Raw genomic sequence first — 14,864 nt, 5'->3', positions numbered from 1 at the left:
CATTTGTGAAAACTTACCCCAAAATGTTATATAATACATTAAAACATCTAGTCAAGGTGGTTGTTATATGACTCATGGCGTTGTTAAAGGAAATCTCCGACTTTTTGGGACATTAGCTTATTCACACTATCCCCCAGAGTTAGATAAGTCCATACATACCTTTGTCATTTCTGTGCGTTCTGTAAGTGTTATTAGACGCACCCACCGCTAGCCTAGCTTAGCACAAAGACTGGATGTAAATGGATAATGGTAGCATAGTAATCCCAATAAGTGACAAAATAATGCAAACATTTCCCTATTTACATGTTGTGATCTGTATAGCCACAGCGTGTACAAATAACAAGGCTATATGAGACCAGGACCATTTTTAATCGTATAAATACTGGGAACTATATTCTCACTAGGCGTAAGGCAATCATGGGTATTCGCTGTATTGTAAAGAGCTGCGACAATAAACAGGGGAGACCAGGTAATACTATGATGTTTCATAGAATTCCAACCAAAACGATGACCTGATGAATCGATGGCTACTTGTTCCAAACACACCTGTAAACACCATCACGAAGTATTTCGTTTGCTCTGAACATTTTACTGTAGACGACTATTTTGAAAAAACGCAAGTTGCCACACGGACCATGAAACGTGTGCTAAAGGATACAGCCATCCCATCGATAATATAGACAGGACAAATAGGATCACCTGTTGCTGCGGTAAGTGTTCCGTTATGTTTTGAGATGACTAACATTAGCCATACTGTAACAGTGCCATGCTAATGTAATATAACCTTAGTAATGACACTATTACGTGAATAGGGGTCAGTTGACGTGTGCATATTTTGTGAATTGACACACTGTATGCAATGTCTATACTACAATTTCATTGAACTATGAATGATCATTATAACAAAATCACTTACTTGGTGGACAGCTGACCATTAGGTTCACTCGGCATGGGGCGTTTCTTCCAGTTGATCTTGTCACAATGGGGGAAAAAAACGACAACTGCCGGATGTCATCAAGCCTTGACGTCCCATTCATTACAACAAAGGCACTCGGTTTCTGTCGGCATAGGTTGGCATGTTCCACATTACACCACCAGTCTTACAGCTTCCAAAGTTTGTAACTCCTCGTCTGTGTATTCTGGCTCAAAACTATATGGTTCTGGATCTTGGTTTGATACACAGTAAAATTCCTCTGAGCCTGACAATTCCTCAAAGTCAGCCATGATCACGAGTCACGTCTAGCTAGTTAGTCACATTTGTTTTGTTTACGGAACCATCAACAGGGCGTCTCGTGTGCTGCGCTAATCACTCTGCCCAATTAGCCACTCCGCCCAAGTAACGTTAGCTGTGCTCCTACGCCTAGTGAGAATATAGTTCCCAGTATTTATACGATTAAAAATGGTCTCGTTCTCATATAGCCTTGTTATTTGTACACGCTGTGACTATACAGATCACAACATGTAAATAGGAAAATGTTTGCATTATTTTGTCACTTATTGGGATTACTATGCTACCATTATCCATTTACATCCAGTCTTTGTGCTAAGCTAGGCTAGCGGTGGGTGCGTCTAATAACGCTTACAGAACGCACAGAAATGAAAAGGGTATGTATGGACTTATCTAACTCTGGGGGATAGTGTGAATAAGCTAAAGTCCCAAAAAGTCGGAGTGTTCCTTTAAGGTTAGTTCTTAAATGTCAAAAGATGCATACAGTGACCATATTCCAGGATAATGATGCCAAAACTTGTTGTGCGAGTCGGGTATTTTCACCTATGAATTGGCCACCACAGAGTCCTCACCTCGATCTTACTGAAAGTCTTCGTCTAACTGCTAAAGTAACTTTGCAGGCTAGTTTGACTCTCCTGTTGTCAAGAATTTTGTCAAAAATGAATTGATAATACTCTTGATAATAATATAAAAGTTGTGATGCTGCATAAGGTTGTCAGAACAATGTCATGACAAATGCACAAGGAAATCAAAGCTGAAGACAGCCCATTAGAATATGCCAAGAGCATTTGTTTAGTGTTTAAAGCAAATGCCAGAGGTGGGTATAACGAGTTACATTTACTTTATTAAATGTTTGGGGTAACAAATACTTTTGGAGTATATTTAAAGATGGATACTTTTAAGTAAATTTGGAGGGGGAAATCTGTATTTTTACTTCGTAATTGTGGGCGCTGATCCTTTCGTTGCTTAATCTTGCAATACAAGTTATAAATGCTTCAGTTTAGTCCTAACGCACCTACATTTCTCTACTTTTTCTACTTTCCTCTTGGCAATGAGCAATGCCCATTCGCAAATGATGCATTCTTTTGAGCCAATTCTGTTAAAAAGTTTGATCAAACCTGTTGGCAAACCAGTAAATTGGTCCGTGAATCAGTTTGAATGATTGGTTCAGTTCCCTACCACGTGCACTGAGTAGTCTGAAGCGGTTCACTCAAGAGTTGTAACCAGGGACGGGCAGTATTTATGACACATCTATTTCAAATATGTATTTCAAATACAAAATACTATTTTTTAAATTGTTTTTGATAGGGTTGATGAAAATAGCTTCGTATTTTGTATCAAAATACTTCAGGGTTTTGTATTTTGTAGTTTTAAAATACTGTAAAATACTTTTTAAGAAGTCTACATGATGACGTCATAATAATGCAGCAGATCGGTGCCTACTCAATAGGCTAGTTTGTCCAAACTGGTTGAGATTAGAACAGAAAATTGATGCATATGGAAGAAGGTGGTTAAGGTAAGAAATGTGCAGTCTGCAAGCTTTCCAACCCTTTTTTTCATAAATTGCTATAATTTTTCACAGTTCATGTTAAGTTTTGGTGTTCGTTTTAGTAGCCTATCCCAAATAGTTTAACAATTTAGGGATGCACCGATACTGGTTTTGGTATAGGGGCCAATACTGAGCTCCTGTAGTCCTACTCGTACTCGTTAAAATGCCCCGATACCAAACACCGATACCACAAAGCATGTGATGAGTGCCACATACAGACAAAGAAACACCAACAACAGAACAAGAGACAGCAGAATGGAGTTTTTGGAGATTAAGGTTGTCTACGTAGGATACTTATGCAATGAATATAATGTTAAACATTCAGTATTAATGCTTATATCTGACATGCACAAGCTGATGAAGCACACTGAGTGGATTGAGCGCGCAGCAGGGGAGATCAAAGGGATATGTGAATATTTGATCAGTTTCCATGGGACAGCACCGCCCACACAAGCATCTGCCAAACACAGCGACAGACATGCGGCTACGTTTGCAACAAATTTTCACCGGAGAAAAAGATAAACGCTTAGAAACGCCCATATAGCTCGCATGATGCCTTCTATTTCTAGATGACAAAGACTACGTTTACCAGTACTACAACACTATGACAAAGGTTACCGTTACTTATCTGAACTAACGTCATGATCACTGGCACAAGATATAAGTTAAAGATGTAGATTTTTCACTCTGTGCTATTCTGCGATGCTAAATGATAGCAACCCAGGACACTTCACCAACTCTCCACTCATTCTCCTCGAACCACGCATTTAATTGGCTTTGATGGCCATCAGTTTTTGGCAATTCCTCATTTGCCCTCGCACGTCTGGCAGGTTCGAAATTATACGGCTGTGGGCCATCATACATGTTGGCTCTTGCCACCTCTTCCTCATCAGTCGCCATAGTTCTAATACTAAACTGAGGCTACCTTTCCTGAACTTCTCCCCAACGTCAATTGTGTAAAAAAACCTGTTAATACCAAAAAATTTAAAAACAAAATGGTATTTAAGACCATTTTTGAGACATTTTAAAAATTATATACATATCTTTTGTGATTTATGTACCCATTAATCAACAGTGGTGGTTAACCTGCAACATGGGCTTTAAGAACGTTTTCTACGAGTAATTTTATGATCGTTTGTTATTGTTTCATGTGCATTTAGCAACAAATGTCAAGCAATCACATGTAGCTGTGCTTTAAACGATACTTAGGAGTCGCTATCCGCTTGTCAAGTTCTAAAATGTCACCTTATAGAATGGCTCTTAATTGTAGTAAATTATCGTTTATTGACGTTAACCCAATGCTGCGTTCCAGACAGGAAAAAATAAAATGGATTCCATAGTGCCCCAAAAAAAGGAAATAAGGTTTAAGTATTTACAGAAGTAACTAATAACTAGTAACTAATTAAATTTTTTGAATAACTATCCCAACACTGGTCAGATTTATTGCATGACTCGGGCAGAGAAAAGCTGCTACTATTAAACATTGTGTACTTAATTAACTGAGTTAGTGTAATGGTGAAGGGATAAATAAAATAGGCCAATTGATGGAAGGTTTGCAAAGAAATTTAATGCTACCTTGTAAAAGGTTTTTTTTTTTTTTTTTTTTTATACAAAAATACAATAGTTTATTTTGATAGATGGTGTGGCTGTTGTATTTTGGAATTTATTTCGATACACTTAATATGAAGGTATTTGGGATTTTATTTTAAATTAATGTTGATGTATCTTTGCCAAACCCTGGTTGTAACAGAAAGTTCAGGAACATCAAGAGCGTTGAAGACATGGCTCTAAATCTACAAATCTGCAAAGGCTATTGTTTGCTATCGATGAAGATCTTTATCAGATGAACACCACGTGTGCTGTCTACGGTTCAACAGGCTACTTTCGATTACAGATACCCATATTACACTACCAGTTTGTTGTACGTTTAACTTATACATGAAATACAATGTATCATTTTTTTTTTCATTAAATAAGCTGTCACAGAGTATGAAATTAATACCCTCTAAAACTGTGTTAGCTCTGTTCCAGAAGATAATATATATATATTTAGTTCCTTTACCATTACCATAGTGGTCTGGTCTTCTCAAAACAATAGTCCCCCAGATGTTCTAGGTGTGATTAAAAAAGTTTGTTGAAAAAAATCACCAGTGTAGAAACAATGATACAGAGAAAGAGAACAAAGAGGAATTTTTTTTTATCTTGGCTGGATTAACCCTTTAAGGCAAAAATCTAATTGTGTCCAGGCAGAGGCATTTTTTCTGGAACAGAAGATATAAATATATATATATATATATATATTTAGTTCCTTTACCATTACCAAAGTGGTCTGTTATATATATATTTGTAAACTTATCAATCTGATTCAATTTTAGTTGTATTCCTAATATTTAAAAAAAATAAAAAATAAAAAATAAAAAATTATATTTTTATACTGCATATAAAATAATCACACACCCATTCTGTAACCTCGTTAAAGGCAATTCTGCAACAGACTGGAGACTCCACTTGAGTACAGTTTTTGGGTACTCTACCCACCTCTGGCAAAGGCCAATCTTCTCCAACAGCATTTCTTGCAGTACAGGAATACCTACATGACCTACATAATTCACATTTTTGAGGTTTCACAGAAGAATAAGGACAGAATTATGGTATATTTCAAATTCAGCATCTTACATTCCCTTAAAAGATGCATGAGATACTTAGGATTTTTAAAGTGTTTTTGTTTTCACAACATTTGACGTCCAGAACGTCCAGTCTGGTTTTACTGTTAAGCAAAAGTATTCAGGTTGTTAAGGTCTGGAGACCATCAAAGGCAATCGGGAAATCTGCACATCAACACATTTGTCTTCCACCAACAGCCAACCTTTGGCCCGAAACTCTTCAAAGTCAACCTCTTCCATTAACCTTAAACCATGCTTGTCATATTTGGGATTTTTTCATGTTTTGTACAACATTTGACATCTTGACCAGACTGGTTTATTTGTTCAATAAGAACAAATAATTCCTAAGCAAAGATAATTAGACAGCCGATCGAAAACATATCAGGAATAATATATATATATATATATATATATATATATATATATATATATATATATATATATATACACTGTAAAAAATTTCTTGTTGTTTTTACAAAAACTTTTTGGCAGCTGTGGTTGCCAGAATAATTTTGTAAAAATACAGAAAACTGTAAACACATTTACGTCAAAAACTGTTAATTTTACAATATAAAGCTGTAATTTACAAACAAGAAAATGTGAATATAAACCAGTAAATTCAACAACACACAAAATTAAATCTGTTTTGTACCTTGAAAATACTGACAACCACCATAATAATAAAGATGGTACTGGATAAGAGAAAGCCACATGAAGTATCAAAGCTCATCACAAGTAGCTTCACCACAAGCAGAAGTAAATATTATCATATAGAAGGTGCACATTTATGGAAACACAAAACACCATCATGGTAACACACGTGATACTTAAATAATGCAAAAAACTTTCATTAAGCAACAGAAGATGTAACATAAAGCTCAAATGTACATAACTGATAACAAGAACTATTTAAAAACATGATTATTTAAACAAAATACTTTCAAACGTGGAGTGTCACGCAGGGAATTCTGGGAATATCAGTTTACAGTTTTAGACTGTAAATTATACATTGATTTGTTCTTTTTTTACTTCTAAAAGCTGTATAATTAACAGAATTTTACTGTAAATTTACATTAAATGCTTTGTTAGATCTTTTACAGTTTTTCCCTGTATATAGTACGGGAACTTACTGTTAACCTATTATCAGTTTTTTTCCGTAGCGTTTTTACAAAATTTTACAGTTAAAATTACACTTATTTTTTACAGTGTATATATATATATATATATATATATATATATATATATATATATATATATCTTTTGATATAAACATCTTTTGAGGAATAGCTACTACCTTGTTTTATTTTATTTATTGTTCTCAAGTTTTGAAACAAGTGTATAATCATTGTTAAGTGTCTCTCTTTTGTACATAACAGTATTTCTGATTTATTTTCAGTTTCAGTCTTGCCTGTCCCCGGAAAATTCCTTTTGGCAAATAATGGGTGGAGATTTTTTAACCAGAGGTTTAAAGAGGTCTCACAATCTGGTTGCATTCACAGCTTTGAAGAGGTACACTGGACAAAGACTTTGGTAAGAAATTACATTTAATAAGTCCAAAAAAAAAAAAAAAAATTTCTCTTCTTTTAATTTTTAGCCATCTAATGTTTATAGAAAAAAAAAAATGCATTATTGAAAAGCCTATGGATCAAAATGGCTTTGTCTAGCTGGTGCAGAACACATTTGCATAACAAAATCAACAATATAGCTATAAAAAGAATTTCGTGTGCACAGTGTGCAGGAAATATGCTGCAATTCATTATTATATAATGTATATGCATGTATTTTATTAGATTTCCGCTATCTGTCACATCAGCTGGAACATCTCCAACAATGAGCCGCGAACACAGTGGTAAGGAGTCGAAGAAACAACGTGTTCCCTTTCCACAATTTAGTGGACAGCACAGAGAATCTGGGTTAGTATATATGTATTAGAGGTTTGATATATCAGTTACTCAAATTGAAAGAGAATTTGAGAATTCTGTATCTGGAATAGTATTTGTTTAATCTAAACTTACTGAGCTCATTACATGCATATCTAATTAATTACATCTTTTTTTATTAAAACAAAAAACTTCCAAGCTTACACGACTTACAGGTTTTCAAGCAGAGACATCAGCATGACTGGATAGAACCTTACTTTGAAATACCTGCTTCAAAGGTAATTAATAAGTTTTGAAAAGAAAGCTGAAACATTGTTATAAATGCAAATTCATCTTTGCTTTCTCATCCATCAGGACAGCAATGAGATTGTTCCATCACACCACTTCCAGAGCTTCAGAACTTCCAATCCACAAAATGCTGTGTTCACTAGCTATGACCCCAAAACTGGGGAAAACATTCAAACATATCAAAAAGTACTCACAAAGAATGGAAAAGTTGTCGGTACTGAAGAATTCAAGATTTACACATCTGATTAAGATCTGAAACACACCCATCGCTTCAGCAGTTTTAATGAATTAATGCTTTGTCACTATTAGATGTTGATTGTGATTTACTTTCAATTGACTTAACATCCATTTCTGATCACTAAAATAATATTGTTTTAGGTGTGAAACTTCTTTCTTTGTCAATGAACTGATATACATTTTTTTAAACTTGAGAGCCATGCTGTTTATCTTTAATTATTTAAACTTTTTTTGTTTATAACATGACATTAAACTGAATAAATCAAACTTATTTGTGTCTTTGTGTTTTATAAATAACTGAGACATATAATAATTGAGGTATATAATGCAATTTGAGGTGATGAGTTTTTCTTGAAAAGTAATATATTGGCAACAATGTGATGGAAAATACCAGCCTACACTAGAAGAGCAAGTAAAAATTAAAGTTTAAATTAAAATAATGCTATACAATTTAATAAATTAAATAATTATAATTGTATGTTTGATATGTAACCTTGTAGTAATATTTTGTAAACAAAAATGTAGCCTATTATATATTCAGTATGGTTAAAATATATTTCATGATTAAAATATATTATTGTTATCATAATTTTTATTTGGCTTTATCAGCTGAGAGAGGAATTGATTTATAATAATTTTTAATCTCTCTGTTTTCTTAACTAATTTACAAGCACTGTAATCTATTGTACTTAAGTTACAGTGGATGAGAACAGTTCATATTCAGCTCATATTCACATGAAAGAACAAAAGCAAAAGTAAAATGGCACTGGAAGCCAGTGATATATGAACGTCTCAACACTCAAGTGGAAAGTTCTCCAGACACACCAGTTTCTCCAGAAAGACAATAACAAAAACCTGTTTTACTGCAATGCCTGTTAGCTGTGAAAGCAGTGGGTAGACAAAGCAACATTTAGCTTCAAGGTTAAATTCCTTCACTCACAAAAAAAACAAGCATTTACAATACATGAGTTTGTGTGATGGTATTTGTAAAAAAAAAAAAAAAACTAAACTATCATAATAATAACTATCAATGTGGCATGAGCAGATCATACAAAAATTATTATCAGAATGTTTGAAGGGTGATTTCCCAACAGTTTCAGGCTTTTTGCCAAAAGACTAAAGAAACGTTATTAGCACAATGGTATAAAACATACATTTTCTATTACCACCCACTTCCACTTATACCAAATATATAAATAAGCGCTGTTAGAATATCAAAATATGCGGCAGAGTGTTGCTTTTGAGTGACTAAATTGTATTGCAATGGGTAGCTGTCACGCTGTCTAGTCTCTGTTTCCCTGGGTGTCCACTAATGGGCTCACTTCCCCTTAGGCACTTCACCGTAGGCACTAGAATTCCTCTAGTCTGGTCCTGTCTTCACAGTAATTGCACTCCTGTTAATTGCACCATGTGCAGTCACTTTATTGTCATTAGCCTCCCAATAAATACTAGTCTTTCCCTGTTATTTGTATGGAGTCCTTACCCTTCGTGTGTCCAGCTTTCTCGTCACCCGAGATTCTTCCTGTCTGCTCGTCCTCCGAGTCATCTCGCATTCCAAGTTCCCTTTTCCTATCCCTTTCATTTGTTTGTTTTGTTTGGACTGTCTTTTTGGTTTTTGACCTTGGCTGTATTCAACTACGATTTGGATTACCATTTATTGAATACCAGCAATTGGATCTCTCGCTCTCCCTGTGTCTTTCTGGGTACACGAATCGTCACAGTAGCACGTCTATTTTAATGTTGAAAAAATACATAGTTTATAATTGAAATTGTTTTATAAAAATTTTTATGGTTACTCTTGAATTGGTTACAAAATAGATAAACTATGGTAAAACATAAACAGTTGATTCTACCCTGCATGTGTGTAAAATGTTACCTGAGAGAGAGAGAGAGAAAAAGAGAGAGAGAGAGAACAGGGCCTCAGCGAAAAAGAAAGAGAGATCACCAGCCAAGAATAAAGACAAAGTTACAATCTTCTTTTATCAGTGAGTCATTCAAACTGAGGCAAGGGTCTATCACAAAACAAAATCACTTTAATTTAACATCTATAGTGTGACAAAAGTGCAAAAAAGTCGTTTTTTTATTTTTTCTTATTTTGTTTTTTATTTATTTTTTGCAATACAGGTACACCTACATGCATGAGATACTTAGGATTTTTAAAGTGTTTTGTTTTCACAACATTTGACTGACCATACAGTCTGGTTTTACTGTACAAAACATTCTTAAACAAAAGTATTCAGATTGTTAAGGTCTGCAGACCATCAAAAGCAATCAGGAAATCTCCACGTAAACATATTTGTCTTCCACCAGCAGAAAATCTTTGGCACGAATCTCAGTCCCAATGTATGTAAAAACAACATAAGCAAATACTATTCTTTAGACAAAATAGCTAATAGATAATTTCATTTATAAAAATATTTAAGAAAAAAATATGTATATATTAGGACTGGTATCTTATTAATTCACGATGTGGTGATTAATTAATCTAATTAATCGCACATCAAATTTGGAGAAATTACTCCCAAAATATAATCTAAAGTCATTGTTATGTAAAGCATTAGGCATTACAAAAAGTAGGCAAGAAATATTTTGTTTGATAAAATGTATTACATATAGCCTACTTTCTATATATATATATATATATATATATATATATATATATATTTATTTATATATATATATATATATATATATATATATATATATATATATATATATATATATATATATATATATATATATTTTTTTTTTATATATATTATTACTATGAAAATATGAAATTATTTTTTTAATTGAATGATACTCTAAATAATAAAATAAAACTGTCATTAGGTGATGGTAAAGTATTAAGTCATCGAGTCATTTATTCATTCATTTGATAAGTGATGATATTACAGACCATTTCCTTGTATCGTGCATGCTGCGTATAACTGATGTTAACTATATGTCGCAGCGATACCGTCTGGGCAGAACTATTGTTCCAGCCACCAAAGAAAGATTCGCAAATAACCTGCCTGATCTATCTCAACTGCTATTTGTACCCAAAAATACACATGAATTAGACGAAATTACTGACAACATGGGCACTATTTTCTCTAATACATTAGAAGCTGTTGCCCCGATAAAATTGAAAAAGGTTAGAGAAAAACGTACTGTACCATGGTATAACAGTAATACTCACTCTCTCAAGAAAGTAACTCGTAGTCTTGAACGCAAATGGAGAAAAACTAACTTAGAAGTTTTTAGAATTGCATGGAAAAACAGTATGTCCAGCTATAGACAGGCTCTAAAAACTGCTAGGGCAGAGCATATCCACAAACTCATTGAAAATAACCAAAACAATCCAAGGTTTTTATTTAGCACAGTGGCTAAGTTAACAAATTACCAGACGCCACCTGATTCAAATATTCCACCAACGTTAAATACATTTTTCACTGATAAAATATATAACATTAGAAATACAATAGCGAATGTAGATTCTACAGCGTCTAACACTTCAGTTTCATCCATCGCACCCAAAGATAAACTGCAGTGCTTTACAAATATAGGACAGGAAGAGCTAAATAAACTTATCACTGTATCTAAACCAACAACATGTTTATTAGATCCTGTACCCACTAAATTACTGAAAGAGCTGTTACCTGTAGCCGAAGAACTGCTTCTCAATATCATTAACTTGTCATTATCTTTAGGTCACGTCCCAAAACCATTCAAGCTGGCGGTTATCAAGCCTCTTATTAAGAAACCAAAACTAGATCCTAGTGTACTAGCAAATTATAGGCCTATTTCAAATCTTCCATTTATGTCTAAAATTTAGAAAATGTTGTGTCTGCTCAATTGAGCCCCTTCCTGCACAAAAATGATCTGTATGAAGAATTTCAGTCAGGTTTTAGGCCCCACCATAGCACAGAAACTGCACTTGTTAAAATTACAAATGACCTGCTCCTTGCGTTAGATCAAGGCTGCATCTCATTTCTAGTCTCACTTGATCTTAGTGCTGCGTTCAACACCATAGATCATGACATACTCATAGATTGATTACAAAACTATACAGGTATTCAAGGGCAGGCTCTAAGATGATTTAGATCCTACCTGTCCGATCGCTACCATTTTGTTTACTTAAATATGGAGTCATCTCATTTATCATCAGTATAATATGGATTGCCACAAGGATCCGTCCTAGGTCCTCCCCTTCTATTTTCAATATACATGTTGCCTCTTGGTAATATTATTAGAAAATACGGAATTAGCTTCCACTGTTATGCTGATGATACTCAGCTATATATCTCAATGAGACCAGATGAAACTTCCCAATTATCTAAGCTAACAGAGTGTGTTAAAAATGGATGTACTGTTACTTCAGAAATCTGGGTGTTATATTAGACAGCAATTTGTATTTTGAAAATCATATTTCCAATGTTACAAAAACTGCATTCTTCCATCTTAGAAACATTGCTAAGCTACGAAACATGTTATCTGTTTCTGATGCAGAAAAGCTAGTTCATGCATTCATGACCTCTAGACTGGACTATTGTAATGCACTTCTAGGTGGTTGTCCTGCTTCGTCAATAGACAAGCTACAGGTAGTCCAAAATGCAGCAGCTAGAGTCCTTACCAGGTCAAGAAAATATGATCATATTACCCCAATTTTACAGTATCTGCACTGGCTACCTATTAAGTTCTGTATCAGTTACAAATTATCATTACTTACCTATAAGGCCCTAAATGGTTTAGCTCCCGCATACCTAACTAGCCTTCTAACATGCTACAACCCATCACGCACCCTAACGTCACAAAACGCTGGACTTTTGGTAGTTCCTAGGATAGCAAAGTCCACTAAAGGATGTAGAGCTTTCTCACATTTGGCTCCCAAACTCTGGAATAGCCTTCCTGATAATGTTCGGGGTTCAGACACACTTTCTCTGTTTAAATCTAGATTAAAAACACATCTCTTTCGCCAAGCCTACGAATGATGTATCTTTTAAATTGTGAGTGTAGTTGCATCTGATCAAAGGTGCATTTTTATTCATTAGCTTTGGTTAAACTAATTTTACTTTGTTGGATCAGCAGCTATGCTAATGATGTCTCTATTTTGTTTCTATGTTTCGCCACGGGTTTTACATCCCGTGGTAACTAGGATTTACACAAGCTCCACTCTGGATCCAGAACACCTGAGAAGAGATGATGCTGACCCTCAGAGGACCTCAGATGATGCTAACCCTGAATGAACAAACAGAACTAAAAATTATTGCTAAATGTGTGACTGCATCATATAATAACTCAATAATATTGATAGTTCATCATCTAGCTGACTACGTCTTGTATTATTATTATTATTTTTATTTTTTCTAAAATCCTGTCAAATGTGCACAAACTACTAGCTACTACTAAATATTGTAGAAACATAATTTTCTGTAAAGTTGCTTTGTAACGATTTGTATTGTAAAAAGCGCTATACAAATAAACTTGAATTGAATTGAATTGAATTGAATTGAATTGAATAAGTTCAAATGGCTGATTCATTCAGGAATGAAGTAAATGGCTCTTTATGAATGGTTCACTGAATCATTAGGCTTGTTCGACTTGAAGCGGATCATCACCATTAGACCGATCGGTGTGTGAAATCAAAGAACGGCAAAAGTGTTAGAGATCAGACGACTCCTTGTGCTTTTGAATCCCTCTCGTCTAAAATAACACAATATTTACTTCTTAATGAACTGTTGTATAAGATGAGAATCACATTTGCACTAGTATTATATTTTACTTAGCCTACTTCTCGTGTGATATTTCTTAAATATGTGATGTAAATATGAGACACAATCTCAAACGGGCATTTTGCCCCAATACACACACACACAAGTTTACAGGGGTCAATTTGATTACTATAAGGGAACCCTGTTAGCCTGGTAATACCAAACTCTGCAGAGTCTGGAAGGGCATAATTCACAACCGTTTACTTTATCGTAGGAGGGCAAAATCATTGGTTACCCCTGAGCCAATCACATAATGTTTGGTTATGATGTGTGTTATGTGCCGGCTAAGCCACCTCAAACTTCCACTGTAAACACAGGTATGCTGCGAAAAAACAAAACCATCAAGAGAGTTTCGATGCCTCTTTAACCTGATCCTGCATTAAAGCAAACACTGCTCACACCTGGTAGAGTTTATGATTATTTAGTGCTGGCAGTTCTATCTGCCGAGGGAATTTACTGCTATACTGCTTGTTTCTGTTTACATTCCCCTGAACAACAGCAACAGGAACAATGCACTAAATGAACTGTACCAGCACATCAGTGAGCAGCAGCCAGCCAACCCTGATGCATTTCTCATCATAGCTGGGGATTTCAACCATGCGGATTTAAAGAGTGTGTTTCCAAAAATACACCAACACATTAACTTTCTCACAAGAGGTAAAACATTTTAGACTTTGTTTACACCACACAGGGAGGAGCCTACAAATGTAGAGAGAGTGAGCAGCACCAAGTTCCTGGGTGTGCACATCACAGGGGACCTCTCCTGGACCGACAACACAACAGCACTGGCCAAGAAATCAAAGCAGCATCTCTACTTCCTCCGCAAACTTCCTCTCCCATCATGTACACCTTCCACCAACGAGAGCATCCTGGCGAGCTGCATCACTGTGTGGTATGGTGCCTGCAACGTGTCCTGCCAAAAGACTCTGCAATGCATAGTGAGAGCAAGATCATTGGTGTCCTTCTCCCCTCCATTTACAGAACCCGTCTCACTCGCAAAGTGCTTTGCATTGCAGGTGATACCACCCACCCGTCACACAGCTTCTTCAGTGTATTGCCATCAGGGAGGAGACTACAGAGTCTCCAAGCCAGGACCAGCAGACTGAAGGACAGCTTCAACCATCAGGCATTTTTATTATATTGCATTGTTTTGATAAATGAAGTATTTTCTCGCTACGACAAGGCGGAAGGGAAAGAGAGGAGGTTGCTGATTCTGGAGAAGTTGCGTGCAGGAGTTGAGGAGAAGTGAGCTTGCCAGATGGCTGG

Source organism: Carassius auratus, chromosome 41 (assembly GCF_003368295.1).
Source record: "Carassius auratus strain Wakin chromosome 41, ASM336829v1, whole genome shotgun sequence".
NCBI lineage: Eukaryota > Metazoa > Chordata > Actinopteri > Cypriniformes > Cyprinidae > Carassius > Carassius auratus.
Note: the sequence above shows the minus strand (reverse complement) of the source record.